The sequence below is a fragment of the Capsicum annuum genome, chromosome 11, assembly GCF_002878395.1.
Source record: "Capsicum annuum cultivar UCD-10X-F1 chromosome 11, UCD10Xv1.1, whole genome shotgun sequence".
Taxonomy (NCBI): Eukaryota; Viridiplantae; Streptophyta; class Magnoliopsida; order Solanales; family Solanaceae; genus Capsicum; species Capsicum annuum.
In genome coordinates, this window is record NC_061121.1 from 48509850 (window position 1) to 48526395 (window position 16546).

The 16546-nt window shown below is 35.0% G+C and overlaps 1 long non-coding RNA gene across 1 annotated transcript; it reads right to left on the reverse strand.

Annotated features, from left to right (window-relative positions):
• Positions 1–6960: 6960 nt before the first annotated feature.
• Positions 6961–12651, reverse strand: LOC107856147. The gene is made up of 2 exons (XR_007047289.1): positions 11939–12651; positions 6961–7379 (listed from the first exon to the last, which is right to left on the reverse strand). It is a non-coding gene; the product is annotated as an uncharacterized LOC107856147 (long non-coding RNA).
• Between the last annotated feature and the right edge of the window lie 3895 nt (positions 12652–16546).

The window sequence follows — 16546 nt, forward strand, 5'->3', positions numbered from 1 at the left end:
TCCTTCCACGAGGTATTATTCAGCATCTTCCTCTAGTACTTGGGTAACAAACGCTTAGGAAAATGATTGATTCAGGATTGAAACAGGATTTGGCAGGAGAATTTTACCTTTTCTTTTGAGATTAGCTGATGAGACTTCTTCAGGAGTGGGCTCATATCCAAGATCAAAAGTGCTTTTCTGTCCAAGAAATTAAACTGGCTCTAGTATTCCATCCAAGTTCACATGAAGACCACGACTAGGCATAAAACCATTCTTCACCATTTCCAAGGCCACCATCATAAGTACCCATGGCAACTTTGACCTTTCTACCTGTGTAGTACACATGATCTCCTTAATATGAAAATGGATCCATCTAACTTTTCAAAATATTCAATAATAGGAATTGAGTTTTCATGGTAGATAGAATTATTTTTCTCTCCATGAATCACAATCTCATGATAATACCAAACAAATTTCAAAGTCTAGTGTATGGTAGAAAGGTCTGTGCCAGCACTGTGAATCCATGGTCTTCCGAGTGACAAATTGTAACTAGCAAAAATGTCAAACACTTGAAATTCTACTGTAAACTCCACTGGTCCAATTTGTAGTTCCTAATCAATTTCTCCAATATTTCTCATTTGAGTCCCGTCAAAACCTTTAACCCTTATATTACTTTCACTAACTTTCCCGACGTCAATTTCCAAAGCTCAAAGGCAAGTAAAAGGACAAATATTAACAGTTGAGCCATTTTTAATGAGAATGTTAGAAACAAACTTGTCCCTACACCTGACAATGATGTTCAATGCTCTATTATGACCTAGGCCGTCGAGCGGTAACTTATCTTTATGAAAATAGACTGTATTAGCTTCCAGAACTTATCCCACTAGATTTTAAAAATTCTCTCTAGTTATCTCGGTTGGAAATAAGCTTCATTCAGCACCTTCACCAGAGCACTCCTATGAGTTGCAGAATTCATTAATAATGATAATAAGGAGATTTGGGCAGGAGTTTTCTTTAGTTGTTCCATAATAGAATACTCCTTAGTCGATATTTTCCTTAAGAAATCCTCTATCCCGGCATCTATCACAACCCTTTTTTGACTCTTACCCTTATTAGGCATTCCTTCAAGGGCATAATAATGCCCAGATCTTCTGATTCCTATAGCAGCAGCTTCTACAACTATTTTTTCTTTTCCTCTGTACCTTACATCAGTTAAGTAATTCCAAGGAACTTCTTTAGTATTTGAAGGTGTTTGAGAAACTAAGGTTGTGGTCATAGGCTTGGGAATAAGAACTTCAACTTTAATTGGCACTCGCATCTTAACTATAACTATACGTGCAACAAAAGTTGATGTATCAACCTTTTTGTTATCATTGACTGATACAATAGTTCCTTCCAAACTATATTTTTCATCGATGGTGATCATGTTCACATGTGTATTTCTATGATTTGGCAAGGAATTATTGTTCACATTGGGGGGAGCTCCTTTAAGCTGAATAACTTCTTCTTTGATTAGTGCCTCAATCGTATCCCTAAGAGTAAGACAATTCTCAGCGTTATGCAAAGCAACCCCAAAGTGGTAAGAACAACATTTTGTCCTATTATACCATCTAGGAAGGGGATTGGGAATTCTAACTTGGATTGGATAGAGTACTCGTGAAGTTCTCAATCTTTTATGTAGTTTGGATAAGGGTTCAGCTAGACGTTATAGGTTTTTATTGGCCTTTTCATAGTTTGGGTGAGGTCTGGGTAAATTTAGAGAATGGTTTTATGGTTGGTAGTGGTTTTGAGATGGATAGGTAGGTTGATATTATGGCCGGTTTAGATAGGCTAGTACTCGAGGTGGATAATTTGTTGGCTAGGTAGCATAAACTAGATATATGGAAGGTAAAGATTAGTAATATGGGTGAGGAGTTTGGGCATATTGATTAAAGTAGGAAGGTTGGGGTGGTGGATTTTGGTATTTAACATTTGGTTTGGTCTTTTCTCTTGAATGGTCATGATAGTGGAAACTCCATCCTTCTTCTTTTTATTCGCTCCCCTAGTTGGATCAGCCTGGACTGCCTTACTTGTTGCTTGTAAAGCTACCAGATTAGTGATTCTCCCAGTTCTTATACCTTTTTCAACAAATTTTGCTATCCTAACAACCTCAAAGAATTTTTGTGCAAACACTGTTATCAGCTTATTATAATACGTCATATCTTTTTGATATTGCACAAAAAGAGAAGTCATCTCTCTTACCGCTATTGGAGGTTGAAATTTTGTGGCATCTTCTCTCCACCACATGGCATATTCATTTTGAAGGACTCTTCCAATTTCTTATTCAACATCATCAAGTAGAACTGATCTAGGATGACTTTAGGTTTAATCTATCCATAAATTCTTGCGCCAAGGCATTCCAACTACGCAATTTTTGTGGATTTTGGCTCGTCTATCAATTAAATGCATCTCTTTTCAAACTTCTTATAAACAACTTCATACTAATGGTTTCATCCTTCCCCACTCCAACTAGTTTGTCAAAATATGGCCTTAAATAGGCTCGAGGATTTCCTTTTTCATCAAACATATCAAAACTTTGGCACCTTATACCCGACAAGCAACTCAATATTTAGATGAAAACATAAATATTCATACTCAAGACCTTCGCATCCTTTGTGTTGTTGGATGCTTCTGAACACTTCTTTTAAACTGTGAATCTCTTTTGCTAAATTCTCATATGCTTTTGACCTTACTTCCTTTTCCATCTCTCCATAAGGATCAACTTCTTACACGGTTGGCATTGGGGTAGTGAAATGTTGAGCTCCCACTATACATACCTTTGGAACATATTGCTTGTTCAGAATTACGCATATGTTATCGATATATGTGGGGTCGTTTGGTGGTTTGGGATGAATGGGGTAGTTTGGACAAATAAGATATTTTGGGTATGTAGAACTTGGGTAAATAGAGTTTGGGTAAGTGGAGATTGAGGAACGTATGGAGTAGTAAAGGGTAGTGGGCTTGTTTGTTGCGAGTCTACTTATTGCGGGTTGTTTTCTTGTGGGTTGGCAGGAGATTTGGCAAAAATTGGGTTGCTTTGGTGGAGTGGAGGATTTGGTGGGAAGTGTTGGAAGGCGGGATTATTAATAGATGAAAAAGAAGGTGGGATAGTGGGATTTGTCCCATGTTCAAGAAATGAAGTATTCATGTTAATGGACAGTTTGGTGAGGTTCCAAAGTCAATCAATTTCACTTTGCATGTTGGTCATTTGTTGCATCATATGAGATATATGTTCATCACCGAGGGTTTCATCCTTCTTACCCAAAGTCTTAGGCTCACCTTTTGGGATGATGACAAGTCCTAAGCCATCAGGTGTGCCTAAATTAGTCATGTTGGCATTTGTTCATGCTTTTGATCTCTTAAAATATGGGTGATCAACCAGTTCGTATTCAACACAAATCAACCTTTAGAAGAATAAACTAAAAGAGGAAAACCTTTAAAAGAAAGAAATATATCAGTATAGGCGAATAATTTACATAATAAAGTAACTCGCAATTGAGCAAACATGTTAGAAAAGAAGAAAAGCATGCATCATATTGCAAATAAAGCACACAATAAAAGAAAATTTCAATAATCAAAAACAAATCCTACTATTTACGGGACCTCTTTTGTGCCAAAAGGTGGGCTTATGCATCAAATAATTGAGATTATGAAAATTGATCCAAACTTTAATTAATGACATTGATCAAGTTTGGAGTTAGAAAATGAGAAACAGACCACTTTATTTAAATATCATCATTAGACCATTACATTGATTTCAAAAACATAAAGAGAGTACATGATAACAAAAGGGAAATCTTAGCCAAAACATAAAAAGAGTACATAATAATAAAAGAGAAATCCTATCCAGTAAATTAACTCTTCATGATCCAAAGTATGCCAAAGATCCGGAATGACTTGTTCCCACATTTCAGGTGGGATGACAAAGTGTATAATCAGTATAACATGTGCCCATTCTGTTTCTTCAAGATCCTTCAACCCAAAGGCTTGTCCTTGATGGCTAAAGCCTACGTCCTCCATATCTATTGCTAACCACACATAATACTCTGGTGTACATTAAGATTTCAGGTTAAGCACATCTATTGTCATCAGATTTCCCCACTCTCGAAGCAACTCCATTGCTCTAGGAATCTCAAAAAGTGGCCCGAAATCAACCTCAAATCTTCTCATATCTGAATGAAGTGGAATGACTTGATGATGTCCAAACTACCTAAGCACTCATGAAGGAGCATATGGTTGAAGAACTTTCAAGACAATAAGCTCAATACACTATGTCATACAGCCCCTAATGACGGCAGCACGAGGTGACAATCATGGCTACCTCAGTTGGATTTGATTACCCGAGAGCACCCTCATGTATACATACGAATCATTTGTACCAACAGGAACTACAAATTTCACCATCCTTTGTAGATGAGAATCGATCTTGTTGGGTTTACTAAATATTATGTTGACCATGGCATTTCGTCTATAGAAATATTCATTAGGCCAAATCTAAAGAAGGAGATTGCAACCTTCAAAGAACCTTCTTCCTCTAGCACATTTGGATAGTGCTCTCATTATTTCTGCTACAATCATCGAAACTAGTGTAACTTCATTATTTTCAACCCCATAAAAAAGGGCTCGAAGCATGGAACTAAGGCAAGTGTAAATCCTTCCATGCTCCAAAGGAAAGATCAAAGTACCTGGTAAAGCAATGGCGAAAATGATAGGTAGTTTCTTTCTCCAACTCTCAACAGAACAATAGAATTTCCTAATAAAGATATTTTGGCCATCCTTGTGACAAAATCTTTTATATAAATAGTCAAGAGAAATCCAATCACGGTCCAAACACGCATGCTTGAGGTTGTTTTTTAGCCTAAGAAGATGCAAGAATTTTTTTCTTGAGCGTTTGTGAGGTAAGATCATACCCCGTCCTTGATATTTCAAATCTTTAAATACACTAATTTCTTCAATTATGGGGTCAATTCAAAATCCTTGAACTTGAACAAGACTCTAGTGGAATCCCAGAACTTAAGCAATGCTTTGACTAAATGCCTGTCAGAAGGGATGTAAATCAATGATGTCGAGAAACCCAAAGTTCTCCTCCTAATATTAAACCCCTGATCCATCTTAATGTTCTCATACCATCACCTTAGCTTAAGCAGCACACACATAACCATTTGGGTGTTGCCAAAATTAGGCAAGTTATCCATCTAGCAACCTGTAAAAAGACAATATAAGCAAATGTTTTTCCAAACTCAATTAGGTCAAAATTTTAACTTGGATCAATTTATCATTATCTCTGCAAATAATATGAGGATTGTCATTGGGTCATGAGCCCTTTTGACATAAAGGCACTTTTCTAAATTCGTGGAATGACACCATGGGTCAAATCACCTATGGCTTATACATGCATGGCCTCAATCAAGGGTGGCAATGCTCTATCTTGAGATTTTCTAAGATTTGGGTAGACACAAACTTAGATTTTCTATATGAAAAGGCACGTGGTTCCATGACAGTAAAACTCATGCTCACTCCATGTATGCCCCGACTCTCTAAAATAGATGAAAGAATTTTGGGAAAGTACAATGTACAATCCGTGTGTACAATGTGTGTGAGTGTTAGATTTCCAAAGTGGAGGAAATATGAACGGAATGTCTATTCATATAAAGCAGTAAACAAATAAGCAATTTATACATAATAATAGCAAATAAATAATTTATTCCATACAAACGTGATAAAACAAGACAATTAAGGTGAAACAAATAAAAAATATGAAAAAACTTAATTATTAACCTAAGTTTGTTATGATTAAGAATCTAATAATCCCCGGTGAAGTCGCCAAATGTTATACCCTATTTTAACCTGGGTCAAACCGAGGTACAACATATTGAAAAATTTCTAATTAAATTAAGGAAGTTGCCACCTAATTAGTTCTACAGTGAATTAGGACACCTATTATAAACTAAGTGATCAAAAAAAAATAAAGACTTCATTTAAGGTCTATGCAACTTAAAAAAATTCTAGGTAAGGGTTCTAATTATCCTAAAGGAAAGGGATTAGGCACCCTAAAAGATCCGTCAACTATGGTTAACTAGCCAAACGTAGGTTGGATAAAAAAAATCAAAAGCTATGTTAAGAAAGATATAAATAAGGTATTAAAAATATATAGCTCTTACTAAAATAAAACATGTTAATTATTTATGAGAAAAGATTAGAAAAACTTTCGAAAGGTTCACCCACTTTCAAAAATTATCAAAGATAACACCTAAAAATGTGCAATCTTATTGTTGTCAAAAAGAATAAAAAGTAAAAATAAAAAAATAATAATGATTATTTCAAGTCAATTATCTACAAAAGATTTCAATTAATAATTGATAAATTTAATTAAGAACTTCACATTTTTTCATTCTTAAGAAGAATTACTCTTTTGCTCTTTTTTTTAATCAAATTTTACTAAATAGAGGTAAAAATGATAGCTAATAATACTATACTAAATGAATCGTTGAAAATAGCTATAAAAATAAAAGCTTAGATCCATAAAGACTTGAGTATTTATTTATTTTTATTCGGAAAAACTCATGTTAAAAATGTTTTTCGTCATTGAATTCTTCGAAAAAGAGCTTCACGGAATCAAATTGACAAATCTTAATATCTTATTTTAAAATGATGAAAACGAAATTGATTACCATATCCAAAGTAGTTAAACCCGATTTTCGAGTCTAGCTATAATAAATTAGTCTACTGCAAAACTTATATTTTTATTAATCTGAAATCACTAATTATTTAAAACTAACTTTAATTTTAAATAGTAAGCCACTATTCCATATTAAAGAAGCGTTAAATACTTCCTAATGACTTGGGTATAAAATTCTAAAAGGTATGTTATTTACCGAATTATAACCTTTAAACGATATAAAATATATATCAAAGCTTGACGATCATGCTAAATATAAAATCTAATGGGCGAAACGGGAACAATTAAATTCGCATACAAATTTAAGAATTTCACACTATTCAAAGTTGTTGCTATGTAACCAGGAGGTCGTAGGTTCAAGCCTTGAAAACAGTCTATGGCAAAAATGCAAGGTAATGTTGCGTACAATACATCCTTGTGGTGGATCCCTTCCCCAAACACCGTGCATCGAGGTAGTTTTAATGCACCGGGCTTCCCTTTTTACACTAATTAAAATAAGAACACAAATTTTTAAATAGTAATGTACGAAATGTTAAATGAAAATAATAGCAAATGTCTACAAGGAATAAAGCTTGAAGGATGGAAAGAGGCACTAGACTGCTAGACAAAAACACGTAATGCATCTATTATCGCCTCTCTGATTTGGATAGAGATGGTGTCAAGACATGAGACCCCAAACGCGCTTCCGAGTTCACATGAGACATAGAAAAGATAAGGATTAGTATAACTAAAATTTGATATTCGAAGTCTACCAAAGCTAATACATGAAAAAGCATTCTAAAGGAAATGGTAACCTACTATCCAGGAAGTTTTCATGTTGGTTTCCTATGTAAACTTAATTGTTTAGTAAAGGACCAAAGTTAAAACTAGCAGGACTTCTAAAACATCAGGTAAGTTCAATCACTCCAAATAGCTTAATCAACAGACACACGAGCAGCACACCAACATGTCTATACCATTTAGAAGAATCAAAGCAGCAGAAAACTAAGTCTGAAACTTAGGCAGGATTATTAGAGATTAATTCACACTTTTCTCATCTTTATCCGTTACTTGGAAAGTGACAAACACATGCAACTGTAAATCATATTTCTTCTTGATAAAGAGTGAACATTAGAGAATTTAAACAAATAAAAACTAGAGATTAGACATTAGATGCAATCATTCGACTTAAATTGATGATATTCTCTCCTCCTCAAAGAAAGAATTCTATCCTAAATCTCGACTTCTTAAAAAAAACCTTATTTATCCATGGTAGCTTACTGGAAAATTATAATTAAGAAGTGGTACTTATAGCTTTGAGTTTTCATGAAGAGAAAATTCAATAACAAGACGCAAAAGCTATGTTAAACCCCTTTCAGACTTACCTTGTTGAGACTATTCACACAACTAAACAACAACAAACCCAGTGTATTCCCACCTAGTGGGGTCTGGGGGGGGTGAGATGTACGCAGTCCATACCTCTACCTCTAAAGAAGTAGAAAGGTTGTTTCCGATAGACCCCCGGCTCAAGGCACGAGATACCACACAAACACATAGTACAGCACAGCACAAGATTACATAACATAAATACGGCACCCATAAGTAATATAAAATAGAGGAAAGCGTACAGATTCGTAATAAAACATGGAACACGGAATCATAACCGGAATAAAACCCCCACCGAGTAATTCCCTACACTAGCAACCCAAACTAGCCCTAGTCCTCTGCCCTAATTCACATCCTCCAGTCCTTCCTATCTAGGGCCATGTCCTCGGTGAGCTGTAATTGATCCATGTCCCGCCTAATCACCTCACCCAGGTACTTCTTTGGCCTACCCCTACCCCGCCTAAAACCATCCAACGCTAGCCTCTCATACCTACGGACCGGGGCATCCATGCCCCTCCTCCTCACGTGTCCGAACCATCTCAATCGGGATTCCCGCATCTTGCACTCCACTAGAGTCACACCAACCTTCTCCTGAATAGTCTCATTCCGAACTCTATCCCCTCTGGTCAGCCCACACATCCAGTGCAATATCCGCATTTCTGTCACCTTCATTTTTTGGATGTGGGAGTTCTTAACTGGCCAACACTCTGCTCCATACAACATGGCCGGACGGACTACCACCCTGTAGAATTTGCCTTTAAGCTTGGGTGGCACCTTCTTATCACACAGCACCCCCGACGCGAGCTTCCACTTCATCCATCCCGCCCCAATACGGTGCGAGACATCCTCGTCGATCTCACCATTACTCTAGATCGCGGACCCGAGATACTTGAAACTATCCCTCTTACATACCTCCTGTGATTCCAGCCTCACTACTACCTCATTCTCCCACCTCACGTCATTAAACTTGCATTCCACATACTCTGTCTTGCTTCTGCTCACCCTGAACCCTTTAGACTCAAGAGTTTGCCTCCACACCTCTAATTTGTCATTCACACCCCCTCGAGTCTTATCTATCAGAACTACATCATCTGAAAAAAGCATACACCACGGCACCTCCCCTTGAATACGTCGCGTCAACACATCCATCACCAACGCAAATAAAAAGGGACTAAGAGTAGATCCCTGATGCAATCCTGCCAGGACAGTGAAATGCTCTGAGTCTCCTCCCGCCGTCCTCACCTGAGTTTTCGCTCCATCATACATATCCTTAATTACTCTGATATATGCCAGCGGTACTCCACTCACCTCCAAGCATCTCCATAGTACCTCCCTGGGGACTTTGTCGTAAACCTTCTCCAGGTCGATAAACACCATGTGCAGGTTCTTCCTCCTTTCCCTATACTGTTCCACCAACCTCCGTACTAGGTGAATTACCTCCGTCGTCGAGCGGCCGGGCATAAATCCAAATAGGTTTTCCGAAATAGACACTATCCGTCTCAGCCTCACCTCGACCACTCTCTCCCAGATCTTCATATATGTGACTCAATAACTTAATCCCCCTATAGTTATTGCAACTCTGGATGTCACCCTTATTCTTATAGAGAGGGATCATGGTACTCCACCTCTAAGCCTCGGGCATCTTTGCCGTCTTAAAGATTTCATTAAACAATCCAGTCAACCACCTTACACCAGCCTCTCCAACGAACTTCCAAAAATCCACCGGTATCTCATCCGGCCCCGTCGCCCTACCCCTTCGCATCCTGCGAACAACCTGTCTAACCTCTTCTACCTTAAAACATCTACAATAGCTAAAATCCCGACACTTCTCTGAGTGCTCCAGTTCCCCTAACACAACAGCTCTATCCCCTTCGTCATTCAAGAGCCTATGAAAGTACGACTGCCATCTATTCTTAATGTGGCCGTACTTCACCAATACTCTACCGTCCTCCCCGTTAATGCACCTCACCTGATTGAGGTCACGACCCTTCCTCTCCCTAGCCTTAGCGAGTCTAAACAACTTTTTATCCCCTCCTTTCCCCTGTAACCCTGCATACAAGCTGTCAAAAGCAGCATGCGATAAAACAATGTCACTTCAAAAGATAGCAGGTGATCAAATAAGAAAGAAAGTACTTCAATGATAAAACAATGTCACTTCAAAAGGATAAGGGCATCCTGTAACAAACCAGACATCTAAACAGGAAAAGAAATCATCAAGTTTGTGAGTTAATATTCGAATTCCCATTCTTTGTCATTCTAGGTGTTTCATTTGCATATTTAGATAAAGAAAAGTGGCATAGTTCAATAGCATCCATAAAAGATAGTTATATTCATACTCAAAACAAATAATCAAGGGATTGTTTCAAGCTCTCTTATCCGTTTTACTTAGTCATGTTAAAGTAATTGACTTGGACAAACAGTGAAAAAGTTTCAGCTATTCAAAGTTTTTGAAAAGGATAAATTTAGCCTATTCAGCTTAATTTTAGAACACAAAATAGTGTCATTATATATCTAGTTACTTAGGCAAGTACATACAAGTTGGCACAATATTTATCTTACAAGAAGCTATATCAAACTATGAAAATCTACCTTAACAGTGAGTTTTAAGCCTATTTGAACACTTTAACATTCGGTTTGCTGCTTCCGTATTCATGATATTAAATCAAACAAAAATAACGAGCTACCACAACGGTGAATTATATTTCAAGGTTTAAAACTCGTGAATCCATCTTTTCCATGTTAGGTGAGAAGTTGAGAATAAATTTAAGCACACAGCTAAACCAAGACATATCAAGCGACTAAAGCCATGTTCAAACATTCAAGTAAAAAGGTTGCAAAGATTATATGACGAACAACCAACATACAAAAATTTCAGCACTTCTAAAGCTTTTTCATGCTAAACCGAAGGTTGCTGGCGCCTTGTAATGGCACAGTTGGGAAAAAGGAAAGCTAAAACATTTATCACCATGTCTCAAAAACATCCAAATCAATACATCACTGATTTTATACGAGCCACTAACCAGACACAAACTGTGAACCTCATAGAACTTATTCAAAGCTAAACCACAAGTTTTGACACTTTACAACCACCCAATCGAGCAAAGGCAAAACCCACCTTATCAACACACAAAAACCAGTACGTAACTAAGTCAACATTACGATGTTTAAAAAAATATCTAAATTGACAAAAATGGCAACAAATAGTCCACTAAACGTGAATCAGGAGAACTCAAAGATTAAGAGGACTTGTTGGCAAGTTGATTCAAAGTTACGATTTTATGAAACTGAACAACATAAGAACTACCACTTTGAGTTTGCATGTTCAACTAGTAAAACAGAACAACCTGCTCTGCTCATATCCTCAAAATCTATTAGTTTCATTTAGATCAAATTACAAACAAAAAAAGTTCAATACACACATTACATAATATGAACAAAATTCAATGACCATATACCATTTTAATTTGGAAAAATTACAAAAACTAGCATCCTTAAGACTATAATTATAATAAATAGCAATACTTTTTCAAAATTACAACTTATAGCGAAAGTAGCAATATTTTACCCACTTCATAGTAATAGAAGAATATGTATTTTTCAGTTGTGCATGTGTATTTATGAGTAATACATATATATTTGTATATGTATTTATATAGCAACATTTTACTTAAATACAAATACAATTTGCTAGTTTTTGTAATTATGAAACTGTTGCTATAAAAGTTATAATTAAGTCTACAGAGTTACTATTTCTGAAATTTTCCCTTATTAATTTTCGTGTTTACACTCACAGTCACCCAAACAAGAATGACAAATTCAACTGAGCAGTGAATCACTAAACTAAACATAACATCAATTTAATGGGCTATAATTTACCTTGTGTTGGGCAGCGAACTAAGACTTCCTCGTTAGAGAGATCAAAACTCAAACTTAAACTCGAAAAAAACAAAGGAAATTAAGAAGCGATAGTATAGATTTGCCGACGCTTGGTGCTAATTTCAGCTAATTCTTTCTTGGTGATTCTTTTTTTCTTGATTTTTTTTGCTCCCCAAAAATGGGAGCCCAAATGCTCCTTTTATAGCCAAAGATGAAGGGGCATTGCAACAGCTATATAGAGGATCCCAGAATTCAAATTTAGAATTCTTGGAATGCCCAAATCCCATAGAGAGATAGAGAGACCCAATTGGAAAAAGTAAAATCCTAAAATTTAGATTGATGAGAAACAGAAAAGGGTTGTTTGAAGGTATTCACTTTCAGACCCATAAAATTAAAGGAGTAACAATCTCAAATCCTGTAGTCCTTTATACTTTTCACCTTTACAGGGGTAGCAGTGGCGGTGGAAATCTCTTTAGGGTCAGATTGAGCAGAAAAAGTTGTTGAAATAATGTAAAGTTGATGGAAGAATTGTGGGATTGATGAATGTGGGAGGAAAAGGAAAATGAGAAGGTTGAGGATTATTGAAATCGCTATTACCCGATGGTTCAAAGGATAGATAGAGTTTCAGAAAGAAAGAGAGATATTATCGATGTTCTGGTTGAGTTTCAATGTGGAGAAAAAAGGGGATTAAGGGATTTAGATGATGGGCCAGGTCGGGGCTATTTTGGGCTGGGGTAGGAGGGGTTTTGTGCTAGTTTTAATTAATTTTAGGGGGTTTGGGACTGGTTCAGTTTAGGGGTTTTCAGGGCTGAAAAATTTCAAAAATAGCAACTCTGTAGTCTTAATTATAATTTTTATAGAAACAGTTTCATAATTATGAAAAGTAGCAAATTGTATTTTCTATTTAAGTAAAATGTTGCTATATAAATACATATACAAATATATATGTATTACTCATAAATACATATGCACAAATGGAAAATACATATTCTTCTATTACTATGAAGTGGGTAAAATATTGCTACTTTTGCTATAAGTTGTAATTTTAAAAAGTGTTGCTATTTATTGTAATTATAGTCTTAAGGATGCTAGTTTATGTAATTTTTTCAAAAATTAATTAAGAAAACTGGTCCAAATAGAGAGACGAATTGATCTAATTTTCCCCAATCGATTTTCCTCAACTAATTAACGAAGCTTATTTTGTTTAACTAATTTTTTGCAAAAGTATATATATATATATATATATATACTTTTCCCTAATATGTAATTGTGTTATAATTAAAATACATTTAGCTATAGTTTGAAAGTAAATATATAAAAATAAAATGGAGTAAATTTGTAGAAAATATAATAATATAGCAAGGATTATGTTAAGGCGCTAACACATATTTAATTATTCATTTTAGAAAAAATCATGGAATGATAATTTGAAATTTATTATTTATTGAGTAAATTTACAAGATGTGATATTAGTATTTTAATAGTAAGGATAAGAAAAAGTATCATTTTCAAACTGTTAATGTAAAAAAATAAGGAAATATATTTTTCAAAAATTTTCAAGAATCCTAAGCATCGAGAAATTAATTTTATGAAAAAGGGGAGCCAAAATTGGGTGTCAACAAAGACAAGAAATTTTTTTAAGATATATTTAAAGAAGATGAAAGGTAGATCTAGAAATACGGGATTACAAGTGTCTATAACTACAAACTTAAGAGACTACATTACCCAATATCCCTTAACTTTTTAAAAATTTCTTAAAATTTCTGAATTCACTTTTATTATTGATTCATATGTGGAAAAATGGTAGTCAAAGTTTAAGCCTCTATTAACGCATGCAACGATTTTTTTTCCACAATTTTCTTCCTTAAAATCTCTCCCAAATTATCAGCATTCGAGATAACTTCCTTCTCCATTACTTCAACTTCTTAGAACCGTCAATTTACTTCATTAAATTACAAAAAAATTTAGTTATTTCAAAGTGATGAGTTGTTTGTTTAAGTGGATTTTAAGTTAATTTTTAAATTATCAGCATTGTTTGATCTTCAATGGATAATTAAGATTCACCCTCATTCAGTTTGGAAATTTTCTAAATTGAAACACAAAAAGGTGTTCCTGGAAGTCATCAAGTTGTGGGTTTTACTCCCGATAACTTTGATAACACAGAGGAAGGTTCTCGTAAAAATATGTCAAAGCACCACAATGACCCTAAAAATGAAAAATATTAGAGAAGATTTTGCTGCCAAAAATCAAAAATCAATCATACAAATGGAAGATAGGGAGGAAATAGAGCATATCCAAAATTTCCCGTTGAATCAGGTATTGATATCGTCCGTGATACATATAGGTGGTACATAGTTTTTCAAAAAAAATTGATTGATACATATATAAAATTATTAAGTTAGTCATACATGTTTATAGTTGAATGGTGATTCATATGAATGATACATATGTTATCATCATATGGGTATTATGGTGATTCATATATGGTGATTCATATGGTAGTTACAGTCGTTATCGTGTTAATGGGTGATACATATGGTCTTAATGGGTGATACATTTAGTATTAAGGTGATTCATATAATAGATACAACTGTTATTTCAATTAATGGTTGATTCATAGAGTATTAATGGGTGATACAAAATATTTTGTTCACACTGTATGAGTGATACATTTCTTGTTATTTAATTGGTGATACATTGTGAGACCCCGCAAAATCCTAAACTTAATTCGGTCCTTTAGGCTTGTCAAAGGGGTCCCAGACTTTGAATATTTTAACTAAGTACTCAGACTTAGTGTCATTTTAGCCTATGAAGGTTGGAAATCTTATTTCGTAACCTTTACATTCATTAAATGTTGATGTTTAGGTTGATTCATGATCAAGAATGTCCGTAGGTATTTTCGGACAAGTTTTGAATTTTTTGAACTTCATTTGAAGCTCCTTTGGAATCTGTAAACAATGGATCAACACGATCTTGGCATGTCGTGTAGACTATCGCATTGATTAATATTTTTCCTAGCGTCCAATTCTAGTGAATCGATGTAAACATGGTGCGACGTGTTGGCTATCGCATCGATGGCAATGACGCGCCGTGTCGACCTGTGTGTCGGTAGCCTAGTTTTCAGTCATTAAAAGACCGCGTTCTTAGGGGTATTTGGGTCTTTTTCCCACATCTTTCAGCCCCCAAAACATGAAATTAATCACCTTAGAGAGCAATCAAACTCATCTTTTGTCAAAATTGCTCAAGAATAAAACCCTAGGTGCTCAAGTTTCAAATCAAAAACTCAAGATTCAACCATAAAATTTCAGAAATTCCTTGACTAAGGTATGTGAAGTGTTTATTTAAGAGTTTCTTCCACCCTTGGAGTCCAAGAATCTCTTTTGAAACTTCAAGTAGTTTATGTTATGATTTCCATGATTGGAATTAAAGTGTATTCATGATTGATGTTTGGATTTGGTTCCTAATACATGTTTTATTACATGTTTCATGTGTAATTGATTTTCATGTATGTAAATCCATGTTAAACCTTTGAATTGTGAGATTTGGAATTCAATCATGATACCCACTTGTTGTGCAAAGTTATGTGCATATATTATGCTCACCAAGTGCTTGATGAATTGTTCATGTGAATTATTAAGAGAATGAAATCATGTCAATATAGCCTATGTGCAAGTTGTATCATGCAAGTGTTTGTTAAAATACCTCAATGAATGAAGAAGAGAAAAGACATCTTTTCCCCCTTGAACTTGTCCTTCAAACTCACTTTAACACTTAAACTTAACTTCTATTTATTTACCCCCTTAATATCTTTAAAGTGTATTTGTTTCATCCCTCAAAACTGAATACCACTCTCACAACGGAGAGTGGATTACACACGCGTCATGTCAGTGCCAAATCAGTGCCACATCAGTGCCAGGTCATTGCCACTCAAGAAATTAGGATTTTTTTAAAAAAATCCCACACACATACTATTTTTATGTATTTTTGTTTTAAAAAGAAAAAAATATATATTTCTAATTTTTATATATATATATATATAAATATTAAATAATATATATATATATATAAATAATATATATATATATATTAAATAAAAAATGTCCCCACCCCCACCCCCATCCCATTTTCATTTAAATAATATAAATTTTACATAATTATTTTATATTTATTTTAAAAATAAAAATATACATGTACTATTTATATATATATATATATATATATATAATAAAAAATTAACCCTCCCCCCGCTCTTCTTCCCTTTCAGTCCCCCCACCTCACCCCACCCCCCGTTCTTTCTCCCCTTCCAGTCCTCTCCCTCTACCCGCCATTCTTTCTCCCCTTTTAGCCCCACCCCTACCCCACCCTTCCATTCCCCACCCCTCATTTTTTCTCCCTTCCAGCCCCACACCCTCTTCTTTCTTATTCAAACACAAAAATACTTTCATCAAGTTACAATTAATTTTTTCAAATTGTCTTATTAACAAAAAAATTCAAAAGGAAATCTCATTGATGATAAGTAATTAAAAAACAAAATCATCAATTTAATTTATTTTTTATCTAAATTTTGAGGTAGTTGGATTGAAGGTTGAGACGGTGTTCAATGGACAA